The sequence below is a fragment of the Schistocerca serialis genome, chromosome 9 (assembly GCF_023864345.2).
Source record: "Schistocerca serialis cubense isolate TAMUIC-IGC-003099 chromosome 9, iqSchSeri2.2, whole genome shotgun sequence".
NCBI classification, from domain to species: Eukaryota; Metazoa; Arthropoda; class Insecta; order Orthoptera; family Acrididae; genus Schistocerca; species Schistocerca serialis.
Window position 1 is genome coordinate 447,449,612 of NC_064646.1, and position 13,240 is coordinate 447,462,851.

The window sequence follows — 13,240 nt, forward strand, 5'->3', positions numbered from 1 at the left end:
GACATAAACTTTTCCGCATGTGCATGGTATACGGTATATTCCCGACATTGCAAGTGGGTCTCTTTTCTCCTTCGCCGATCTAAGACACTCTTTGATCTTCCTTGTCGGTTTGAAAATCGTCTTTACGCCATGTTTGCGCAATATACGGCCGATTCTGTCCGTCACTCTGGGAATGTAGTGCAGAAAGGCCGTACCCGACATTTCTTTTTCTGGTTCCTTACTTCACCGTGTGTTTGGCTCTGTTACACTTCTGATATAATTTGTGGAGTACCCATTGCTCCTCAGGACAGTTTCCAGGTGTTGCATTTCTCGTTTGAGGTGTTGCGGCTCACATATTCGTCCTGCTCTCGTTACGAGCGTACTAATCATGCCTCTTTTCTGGCTCGGGTGGTGGTTTGACAGTTTGTGCAGGTATCGGTCCGTGTGTGTCATTTTTCGATACACACTGTGTCCCAGGTTTTCGCCGTCCCTTGTGACCAACACATCTAGAAATGGCAGTTTCTTGTCCTTTTCTACTTCCATGGTAAATGTTATGTTGGCATGGAGGCTGTTCAAGTGTCTTAGGAAGTCACCGAGCTGTTCTTCACCATGGCTCCACACCACGAAAGTATCATCGACGTACCTGTACCACACCTTAGGTTTGCAAGTCGCCGAGTCCAGTGCGTGTGCTTCGAATTGTTCCATGAAGAAGTTGGCCACCACTGGACTGAGAGGACTACCCATGGCGATGCCTTCCAGCTGTTCGTAGAAATCGCCATTCCACGTGAAATAGCTCGTGGTGAGACATGCATGGAAGAGCTTTCTGATGTCTTGCGGGAAAATGGAACCGATGTGCTCCAGAGCGTCACTGAGTGGCACTTTCGTAAATAACGAAACAACATCAAAGCTGACCAGGATGTCGTTTGGTGCAAGTTTCAGTTTCTTCAGCTTCTCAATGAAATGTCCTGAGTCCTTAATGTATGTGTCGGTCTTCCCCACGTGTGGCTGGAGCAGAGAGGCCAAGTGTTTTGCCAGTTTATATGTCGGTGATCCAGGAGCGCTAACGATCGGTCTCAGTGGAACGTTGTTCTTATGGATCTTGGGTAATCCATACAGCCGAGGTGGTGGGGCTTCTGTGTTGCGCAGGTTTCTCTGTATGTCCGCCGGCAGAGAAGACGGCTTGATTAATCGATTCGTATTGCGTGTGATACGCTGCGTCGGATCTGCGCTTAGTTTTCGGTACGTCGTCGGATCTAATAGGTCTCGGATCTTTTGCTCATAATCTTCGGTCTTCATTACGACGGTCGCATTCCCCTTATCGGCAGGCAGTACCAATATACTCTTGTCGGCGTTGAGATTCTTAATGGCTTGTACCTCTTCTCTCTTCAGGTTGCAAGCTGGTGGTTTTGCTCGGCGCAGTATCCTGGCTGCTTCAGTGCGTATTTCCTCCGCCCTTTCACAGGGAAGGGTCCGAATGGCTGCTTCGGTGTTGGCAATGATGTCCTCCATAGGTATAGTTCTCGGGATGATAGCGAAATTCCCTCCTTTTTGAAGAACAGACACTTCCTATTCGGTCAGTTGTCGTTCAGTGAGGTTGACCACTGTGTGTGACATGTCGGAAATCGCCTTGTCGGTCTGCTTCCGACATCTTTCAAACTTTTTCTTCTATCGCTCGGTGCAGCGCTCGAGTTCGTTCTGCATGCTCCTGTGAGTGATGCTGTCGATCTTGTCCCAGTCGTCTCGCTGCATTCTGCTACTTAGTTGGTAGAAAATGTCCAGTAGTTCCTGATCCGTTCTTGCCAAGTCTCTCCGTGTTGTATGTATTCGCTCACGAAGAAAAGGTCGTTCCATTCTGTCGTAGATACGATGTGCTTGGGCGGTGGTGAATAGGCGCTTACATCTCAAGAACTTCGGTGTAGCGCGTTCATCTCGGCACCGTGACAGAAAGGCGAGAGAGGACATCAGCCGCGCTTTCTTCTTCCGTCGTTGGTCAAGGCGTCGATACAATCTGCAAATCTCCTCCCCGTAGAGGCGTAATACAAAATTGTTGAGGCTTTCGTGGCCACTTGTTGACAAACTGCCTACTGGCTTCTGTCTCGGGCTCTTCGGCCGACGTTCATCTCATGATTTTTCTGACAGAAGCCAGTAGGCAGTTTGTCATCCCTGAAAAGATGGACGTACAGAGACTATCCGTAAATCCGTCCATAGCGGCGGCCTGAAGGTGGAAGGCTCGCCCCGGGCACCTAGCCTGGGGGGCCTCCAGTTATCGAGGGCTTCGAGACTTGGAGACTCTCCAGGACCAGACCATTTCTCATCATATGCTAAGCAAAGTACAACTATGTTCAGCAAATATAAACTTATTATCAGGCCGTGGCAATCGTGAATGGGGCTATGTTTAGAATTTTTTGTAAAACGTTGACTGAAAGAATTAAAACCAGTTGTCTGCTAGAGGCAATTATTCTGCATGAAACATTTTTGATATCTATGTCATCTGCACAGCTGTGCTATAAGAACAGTATAAAAATACACGCAAAAATGCACTGTAGAACTTACAGTGATTTGTTAATTCGTTAACTAAAACTATTTTCGCGAAGACTGTACGTAATTATTATGTAATTTATTTAATGAATATGAAAATTCAGCTAGACGAAATAGAGTAAAGCCATCTAGATTTGAGCAACGGTTTTTACCAACTGTCGACATCGAGATCATCACTAGAGGCATCTAGACTTCATATGCCGGAACTAATCGTATAAAAACGTTTTGTAACATTTATTTCCAGCTGAATACACCCAAAATCGCAAAAAAAAACATAAATATATCCGTACAACAGAGAAATTGTGAGGTGATTTATTCAGTAAAGGGAGCGATATATCTATTAAAGAATAGAAAACTTATTGTGGTAAAATTAGGTTATAATTTGTAACTTCTTAGGTGACGAAATGAAGATGGTAGCCGCTAAGGGATACAAACATGGCAAAATATTATGGAATAATGTGTGACAGCACTCCTGATAAAAGCAAAACTGTGAAAATGAGTCATATAAGCATATATCTAGGAGATAATATTGTGGAAATTCGAGAATTCTTCTTTGTTTTTTATGTCGGGAAAGACGGTAGAAGATATGCCAAAAGATAACAACAACAGCTGGAAAACGATAGGCAGTATATTGCGTTGTGCAAGGCTCAAGGTTATTTCAACACCGCGTCAGTGTCGCGTGTACGTGGAGGAGTACAACGAAAAATTCAAGAAGTCAGTCCAAAAGCTCTATTGAGTCCCTGGGCTAAAAGTTCCTCAAATCTTAATATTGTTATGCGGTCTCTCTGGCGTAACTTGTTTCGAAAATGTCAAGAAGCTATAGTCATTCTTCTCGTCTTCTACGTATCGACAAGAATTGCGTGGGGGAAAAAAAGATTGAGACAGCCTCATGAATCCATGGAACCTGGACGTCAGCAGTGGACTGTACAAGCTGGTGGAGACTCTATAATGGAGTGGGGTGTGTGCAGTTGATGTGATATGGGGCCCCTGATACGTCTAGACACGACTCTGACAGGTGACACATACGTAAGCGTCTTGTCTAATCACCTGCATCTATTCATGTCCATTGTGCATTACGATGACCTTGGGCAATTCGAGCAGAACGATGCGACACCCCACCCACACGTCCACAATTGCTACAGAGTGGCTCCAGGAACACTCTTGTGAGTTTAAACACTTCCGCTGGCCGCCAAACTCCCCAGATATGAACATTACTAAGCATATCTGGAATGCCTTGCAATGTGCTGTTCAGAGTACATCACTCACAATCCAGTAATTCTTGACTATTTATGTGTCACCCGCATCTTGGGAGAAAAGTTTTCTAAACTGAAATCAGTAAGAAAAAAAAAGCTATCTTCGCTCTACGATGAATCAAAAACGACTAGCCAATCCGTACATTCTATCAACTGAAAGAAAAGTTTCAAATTGAATGGATTTCAGTACATTATTGAGAATTTCAGTAAAATAATGGCACGGGAATACAGTAATAATATTAATAATAACTGTTGTCTTTTATTAAGGTTATGAAAGTAAGTGATACTATTATTGTCAGAGCTTTGCTTCCAGATAGGCAATAAACTGCCCAAGAAATTGGTGTAGGCACGCGTATTCAAATACAGAGATATGTAAAACGGCAGAATACGACGCTGTAGTCGGCAACGCCTGTATCAGACAAGTGTCTGGCGCAGTTGTTAGATCGGTTACTGCTGCTACAATGGCAGGTTGTTAAGATTTAAATGAGTTTGAACGTGGTGTTATAGTCGGCGCACGAGCGATGGGACACAGCATCTACGAGTTTGGGATGAAGTGGGAATTTTTCCCCGTACGACCACTCCACGAGTGCACCGTGAATATCAGTAATCCGATAAAACATAAAATCTCCGATATCGCTGCGGCCGGAAAAAGATCCAGCAAGAACGGGACCAACGACCACTGAAGAGAATTGTTCAATGTGACAGAAGTGCAACCGTTCCGCAAATTGTTGCTGATTTCAGTGATAGGCCATCAACAAGTGTCAGCGTGCGAACCATTCAACGAAACATCATAGATGTGGGCTTTCGGAGACGAAGGCCCACTCGTGTACCCTCGATAACTGCACGACACAAATATTTACGCCTGCCTGGGGCCGTCAACACCGACATTGGAGTGCTGATGACCGGAAACATGTTACCTAGTCAGACGATTCTCGTTTCTAGCTGTATCCAGCGGATGGACGTGTATGCAGACAACCTCATTAATCCAACGGCCGTGCATGTCAGCAGGGGACTGTTCAAGTTGGTGGAGGCTTTGTAATGGTGTGGAACATTTGCAGTTGGAGTGATATGGGACTCCTGATATTCTAGATACGACTCTGACAGGTGACACGTAGGTAAGCGTCCTGTCTCATCACCTGCCTCCATTCATGTCCACTGTGCATTCCGACGGACTTGGGCAATTCAAGTAGGACAATGCGACACCACACACATCCAGAATTGCTGAACAGTGGCTGCAGGAACACTCTCTTGAGTTGGGAGTCCTTGCAACGTGCTATTCAGAGGAGATCTCCAGCCCCTCGTAGTCTTACGGATTTATGAACAGCCCTGCAGGATTCATGGTGCACAGCACTACTTCAGACATTAGTCGAGTCTATGCTGGGTCGTGTTGCTGCACTTCTGCGTGCTCGAGGGGCCCTACTCGATATTAGGCAGACGTACCAGTTTCTTTGGCTCTTCAGTGTATAAAATAAAAAGTATTTTTCTCATTCCATTCTGTATTATTTCTTTGCAGCCCACTTGATCGTTCCGTGCTAACTGCTGATTAATATTCTAAGTTTCTCCCCCGTATGTTTAAGTGTGTATATTACAACTGCGGGAGCATAGATTACACTCATTATAAATACTTGATATTTTTGTCAGTGACTACATCCATGTTATTTTCTTCTTTTTTTTTACAAAATGTACATTACAAATACATTAATTTCTGAGCAGAACGGGGGCCTCATTTACTTTCGCGGAGAGCTTCATTTTGTTTCGCTGCTTCAGGCATCCGATGCGCTTAGTCCACAGATTTACACAGCGTAAGCGCTGGCGGGTTACGACTGGTTTACTGTTATTAACGTGGGCTGGATGCCACTCCCTGAATGGTTGATTTAGCAGAAGCGTCTTTTCTGCCAGCGAGATCAGTGGTGTCGGTAGCGATTACGCATGCTTTGTTTAAACAACACAAATTTCTCTATGATTGCTGGGGGGACGGCCTAGCGTTGCGTCAGCTCCTCGATTAGGTTCGGCTGCGGCGAGAATCCAACAGTCTGGGTCAGTGGTCGTCAAATTGGGGCGCAGGACGGCATGCGAATCAAGAATCCGTAAGGCCCACGGTTCTCAGCCTTCTTTCGTAATAATATGCATTTAACAACAAACAGGTGAATACAACTGATTTCATATTATGTAGCTTACTTTTCGATACACTTTGGCCCACTGTTGGAATGCCATCTACAATGTGTCATTCATCTCTTTGTTCACTCTACTTTTCACTGTCTTGTCCATCTAACGTTCATAGATTAATTTTCATGGTCGTGTCCACACTAACATATATGTGACACCGACGGTTTTCCAGAATTGACCTGAAAGTCCATTGTCTGTAGCTAAAATACACTCGTGTGTGGCCAGTTAATAATAGATTTTGCATAGTATTTGGTAAGAAGATAATCTTGTTTGCTTGAAAACAGGTTTTGAAACTGCTGCTTGAATAGGCAGAAAACTTGAGCATTATATTTTATGAACCCCTCTGTTGAATTTTAAGGAGTCAGTCTATATTGCTGCAAAATAATAGGTATCGTAACTCATTCGCAGTGGAGAAAGAACTCGCTATTTTTTTAAAATAGGTCTGCAGTAATTAATTACATTTGACCCAGACATATGATGCCTTATTATGCGTATGAACTCTTTTTATTTTTTGGACCCATTCACCACAACGGAATTTTTTTTTCAATGTGATGTATTTGGTTGTAAGTCTATTTTTCCAAAGTATGTGAGTGTGCTTTGTAGAGTGTAGCCCTAAATGCTACTTGTTTTTGGGCGGTGAGTTAGCATGAAGCGTTCTTTATTTCTGTGTGCTGTTGATTTTAACAGTAATTAAATTTATGCTTTTCTCGTCCTCATGCGAAACTATAAATGTCATACCTGTGTGCAAAAGGTTACATTATGTAGACAACTCTTCAGTATCCTCTCCTGTGCCACTATGTAGTAGCAAGACCGTCTTTCTTCCGCTAAACTTTGAGATTAAAAGTATGCTAATTATGCGACAACATTACCTGCATAATGTCGGTAACTTCGGATATTTCGTAGGCAGGACCCCTTCTACTAAGTTTTGAAGAAAATAGCAAAATTGCTGAGTATATTAACGTTTTCACCACATGCGTATCGCCAAATGTGCCTACTATTATTGGAGTTAGTTTGTTTCCATTTCTAGCACTTAGATCTCCCGTAAAGAAAATCTGATTTTTATTCATACTGTTTAATATCACCTGCAATAGTTTGAAAAAGACCTTAGAGTAGGCAATATTCCCTTCATGTTGGACGTTAGCTGCTATTATTCTTTGGATTGTTCTTGTATCTTTAATTAGTAATAGAACAGTGCGCCCTTTTTCATTTCCTAGTCAAGTGTTTTACCTTATTTTTTTGTAGGAATGTAGATGGTAACACCCTTACTTGTTCTTCTTTCTTATTATACTGCGCTGTAGATCATAGTATAGCCATATACATATCTAGTTCCAGATGGTTTTTTTTCTGTAAATTCTATTTCCTTTCCTTTCAAATGATTTGCTAATTCGAATTCCTTAACATCAGTTACCTAACATACAAGGAGAAAGCTTTCCAAGCTTCCTTAAACCACTGTCTCTTGCTCCTATTTCTCACCCATATCGTAACTCGCTAATCCGTCCTTTTCCCGAGGCTAGACGATGTAGTGCTAGTACGTTTATTTTGTCTCTGAATGGGTTACTAGCCCATCTCTAATACAGGAATTTTCCCATTTATGGTCCCAACGCTCACTACATTGACACATATAAGCTGATTTATACTTAAAAACATTTTTTTTCTTTTTCCATTGTGGATAGCAAACAATGCCGTACTAAAATTTTAGTGATCATTGTCTAAACACATAGAAGTTTGTCTGTTTCATGGTGGACCACTGATAACGAGTTGTCGAAAATTTTATAAGCATACAAAACTTATCCTTGGGGCGGTTAGTAGACCCGCAACCGAGCGCCTCCCCAGGTGGCGGATAGGGGAATGCCTCCTAGATATAGGTGGTAGCGAGGAAATGAAATACTCGGGGCGGACAAAAACTACCAGTAGCGTCTGTTTCCACAGTGGACGGCTATAAATGGCGTCTGCTCCACATGTCAGTGGCGGCCTCAACCAACCTCCTGATCTGGAAAGTCAGGCAGTACTCGGCAGCATGCGATACATCCAACTACTAAACATCATGATGGTACAACGAAAAAATCTCATTACCCCGGGCCCCAGTCAATAGACTGGGATCGTCGTGAGCATCGGATTCCGGGGACTCACGGACATCATGAGAAGAATTGGAGCTTCTCAAACTCCCTCAAGACCAAACGCAAACACTACATCGGCACACTCAACGTGACCACACTGTTAAAGACAGGAAAGATGAAACAACTGACAGACACTCTCGAAAAATTTCAAACCAAAATATGTGCGCTGCAAGAATCACGATTCGCAGACGAAGACCATTTCAACACGGAGAATTTCAGAATATACAAAGGAAAACCATCGAGACAAATGAAAAACCTTAGGCTTTTTGGCACAGGATTTGCAGTACACAGGTCCATCACGGACAGCATAATTGACTTTTTGTCACCAAACGAAAGAATCAGCACCATCACAGTGAAATGAGCCAACAAATCCTACACAATAATCAATGCACATGCACCGACTAATGACTAGAACAGGAAAATCCCGGATGAAATTGATGACTTCTGGACGACAATGGAAGAAACTATCAGAAAAATTCCTGCACATAGAGTCAAAATAATACTGGGAGACTTAAACGCTAAACTCAAAAAAGAAAAGATGTACAGACATACCACATGAAAACATTCTTCACGCAAGGACACAAACAAAAACGGAAAACACGTGATAGACTTTTGCAAAACCCACGACCTCTCCATTATGTCAACAAAATTCAAGAAACCAACATGGAAACATACCACATGGAAATTCTCCAGTGGAAAGCAAGAACTACAAATCGACCACGTAATAGTCCAGAAAGACTCACAAAAAGAAATTTTGAACATAGACACGCGTAAAGGCTATTTCGACTCAGACCACCATCCACTACAGATCAGGACTCGTCTTTTGCCCAAGAAAAAGCTCCAGAAGAACAAAATTATTAGACCATATCCAGAATACCTTACTTTAAACCAGACACAACTATTAGACAAAATTAAAATGGAGAAAACGACAGACTGGACACAACTTTCAGGAAGAATCCGACAGGCCATGAAACTAGCACAAGCACCACGCACAAGGAAACACCGTTGGTTGAACCACACATGTGACCAAGCTATTGACCAATGAATCAGTGCATGGAAAAAATTTAGTAGCCATAAATCCCAAGACAATTGGATGAACTTCCTGAAAACACAAAAGCAATCAAGCAAAATCATTCGCAGTGTAACACGACAGTATGATATACGGCGACTGACGGAGATCGAATCGGACTTCATGAAGAACAATACAAGAAACTTCTACAGAACGTTCAGAGAAAATATGACTGGATATCAACCACCCAACTTGTGCTTCAGAAGAGCGGATGGAACCCTAGAAACAAATACCAAAAACAATTGTGACATTCTGGCAAAGTACTTTGAAAAACTGCACAACATGGACCCCACTATGGAAGAAATGATGAGAGAAACTAGCACGTACAATCCAGATAGTGAACCTCCAACTCTAGAAGAAGTTCAAGAAATAATCAAGTCACTCAAGAGTCGTAGAGCACCAGGAGAAGACGGCATCATCGCGGAAATCTGGAAGTTACAAGACCCAGAACTCACCAAAGACATCCACAGGATCTTGGAAGATATCTGGAAGACCATGAAAAATCCTGACGGCTGGAAAACTGCCCTGACACACCCACTACACAAAGAAGCTGACAAGACTGACCCGAACGACTACAGAGGAATATCCCTGCTACTGGTCACATACAAGATCTACATCTACATCTACATCTACATTGATACTCCGCAAGCCACCCAACGCTGTGTGGCGGAGGGCACTTTACGTGCCACTGTCGTTACCTCCCTTTCCTGTTCCAGTCGCGTATGGTTCGCGGGAAGAACGACTGTCTGAAAGCCTCCGTGCGCGCTCTAATCTCTCTAATTTTACATTCGTGATCTCCTCGGGAGGTATAAGTAGGGGGAAGCAATATATTCGATACCTCATCCAGAAACGCACCCTCTCGAAACCTGGCGAGCAAGCTACACCGCGATGCAGAGCGCCTCTCTTGCAGAGTCTGCCACTTGAGTTTATTAAACATCTCCGTAACGCTATCACGGTTACCAAATAACCCTGTGACGAAACGCGCCGCTCTTCTTTGGATCTTCTCTATCTCCTCCGTCAGACCGATCTGGTACGGATCCCACACTGATGAGCAATACTCAAGTATAGGTCGAACGAGTGTTTTGTAAGCCACCTCCTTTGTTGATGGACTACATTTTCTAAGCACTCTCCCAATGAATCTCAACCTGGTATCCGCCTTACCAACAATTAATTTTATATGATCATTCCACTTCAAATCGTTCCGCACGCATACTCCCAGATATTTTACAGAAGTAACTGCTACCAGTGTTTGTTCCGCTATCATATAATCATACAATAAAGGATCCTTCTTTCTATGTATTCGCAATACATTTGTCTACGTTAAGGTCCTCTCTAAAGCTTTACTAAACAGACTAGAATGCCAGACCTACCATATGATTGGGGAATACCAAGCAGGCTTCCGTAAAGGGCGGTCTTAGCGGAACAAATTTGGAACCTGAAAATGATTTTACAACACAAACAGAACCTGATCATTACCTTTGTCGACTGCAAAAGGGCGTACGACTCTATCGACCGGAAAACTCTCTTCAAAATTCTAGCAGAATACAAAGTAGACAAGAAAACACGGGCTATCATAGAGCAAACTTTAACCAACACGACCTCCAATGTAAAGTTATGTGGGGAACTATCAGAGCCCTTTGAAATTCGCATAGGTGTCCGACTAGGCGATGGCCTCTCACCTCTCCTTTTCAATCAGGTGTTAGATAAGGGAATAAAAGAAAGGGAAACATCACAACAGCGGATAACCTTAGGAAACCTACAGATTAAATGCTTGGCTTTTGCAGACGATTTGGCGATTGTCATGAAAGGTATAAAAGAAACAAAAGACGCTATTGAAAAACTACACGAAATCGCTTCCAAAACTGGACTACAGATCTCTTATGAAAAGACACAGTTTATGAGCACAAAGAAATTCTCATCTCTGAACACAAAGTATGGCACGATTTACAAAACGGCAAACTTCAAATACCTCGGTGAAAAACTACAAATGAGTGGACGTAACAGAGACTCAAACGAAGAAAGAAAAACTAAACTGGACAAGGCATACATAGTAGTGTGGAATCATTACAACAAGAAGTCTATCTCACAAAAAGCCAAATTACACCACTACGACACGGTGGTGCTCCCCGAGGCACTATATGTAGCAGAGACCACACTAATCCTAGGGCATACACGTATCAGACAACTAGAAAAAGTAGAACGGAAAATACTTAGGAAAATATTTGGCGCAAATAACAACAATGGAATATGGATCAAGAAACCTACAGAGTAACTATAAAAGCATACGGAGACAATCACAGAAAAGATTAGAAAACGCAGACTACAATTCTATGGACACCTATACAGAATGCCATCAAACAGACTGACCAAACAGATCTTTGACTGGGTAACCACTAGAAACAACAAATGGGTGGCAAGGGAAAAAACGACCTGAATCAACTCAACATAACAGCAGACCCAGTATAGGAGAGAATAAAATTCAGAAACATCATTAATAAAAGTAATCTACATGAGATACAATGTGACAAACGATCAGGCGTAAAATGGACCGAAGAACGCAAGCAAGATCACAGCCGGAAGATGAAAGAAATATGGGCAACCAAAAAGGCAATCAAGATGAAGCCAAAGACACAAAGTTGACAAGAAGCATGGACAGAGGACCGGAAACAGAAACACAGTGAGCGGATGAGGGAAGTTTGGGCAGCAAGGGAGGCAGCAAAAGGAACTGGCCAAGTAGTTTAGTCCAAATGTGCTCTTTAAGGGCAAAACACCAATAATAATAATAATAATAATAATAATAATAATCCAAAACTTATCAAACGAACTATCTATGAATGTGGGCACGATGTGCAACTCAATTCCTGACGACATATTAACATACATTTTGCAGAAGTTCAAAATTACCGAAATTTAAGGATTTAAAGAGCAATTGATCACCTATGGCCAAGAGATGGAGCAGGAGAAATTACCATATCGATATCAGCCGAGAAATAGTAGGAGAGGCCTAAATATCATGTTTGGTCATTTAATGATACAAATTTAAGTAATTGTACGTGTGTTGCTGAATATTGGGAAGCTACGATTATCCTGTAGCCATATGGTAATAATGAGTGAATTTACAGATTATTGCTCAAGAATTCCACCAAGTTTTACTTGTCTTCTCAATACGTCACTGAGGTTGTCATTGATTTCCGAAGTGGTACAGGTTAGGTTGTGAAATTTTTTATTAATTATTAAGTTAGTTTAACGTGTGATACTGGATATGTTTTTGAATGTAGGTTTCATATGACGCTATTTAGATTGTTATTTTACTTATGTACAGAGGTGCATGATAAAACTATATTGTGGTGCAACAGAGGACATTAACAGCAGCACTAACAAAGCCAAAGTCGCCTTACACCTCTTCGCTCCATCTGGAGAGGGGAGGAAGTAACATTGAGAAAAAGTTTCGGATATTTGAAAGTAATGTAAAAACTGAGCTTCTATATGGTTGTTAAAGATGGTAAGTGAGAAAGCAGCCAGTCCATAACTGCGAGACATTCAACAACTGATATCTGAGGAACATACTAGGGATATGGTGGCCAAATGTCATGTTTAACGAAACACTCTGGGAAAGAACCAGTTTGAAGCCAAATGAGCTGCAAATAAGAAACAGAAAGTGGAGATTGTTAGGAAATTCACTTAGGAGACTCAATGAACATATTGCGAAGGAAGTTCTTCATTGAGTGCTACATGGACGATGGAGACGAGGCAGGTCCAAAATGAGGTCCAGATGAAGCAGATGGTCAACAGCAAATATATATAAAATGATGGTGAATTACCGTAGTTTAAATGGTGTATTATTCTCAACAAGTTGGTGAATATGACATGGTGAGTTTTAAACAACTCGTTATATTGTGGCACACTTAAGGGTATATAGACGCATTATATTCCTGCGAGTACATGACTTTGAGCCGTGTAGCAGTGTTTCATTCCTCACTGTTCCACGTTGGGGTATTTGCTCCTTTTTTCCATTTTACTATGTGACCTACAGTTTTCTGTTGTGTTTACACTCCGAGATGTACACTAATTACATTTTTAGCGTTTTACTATTATCTTACATTTGTCACAAAGCCTGA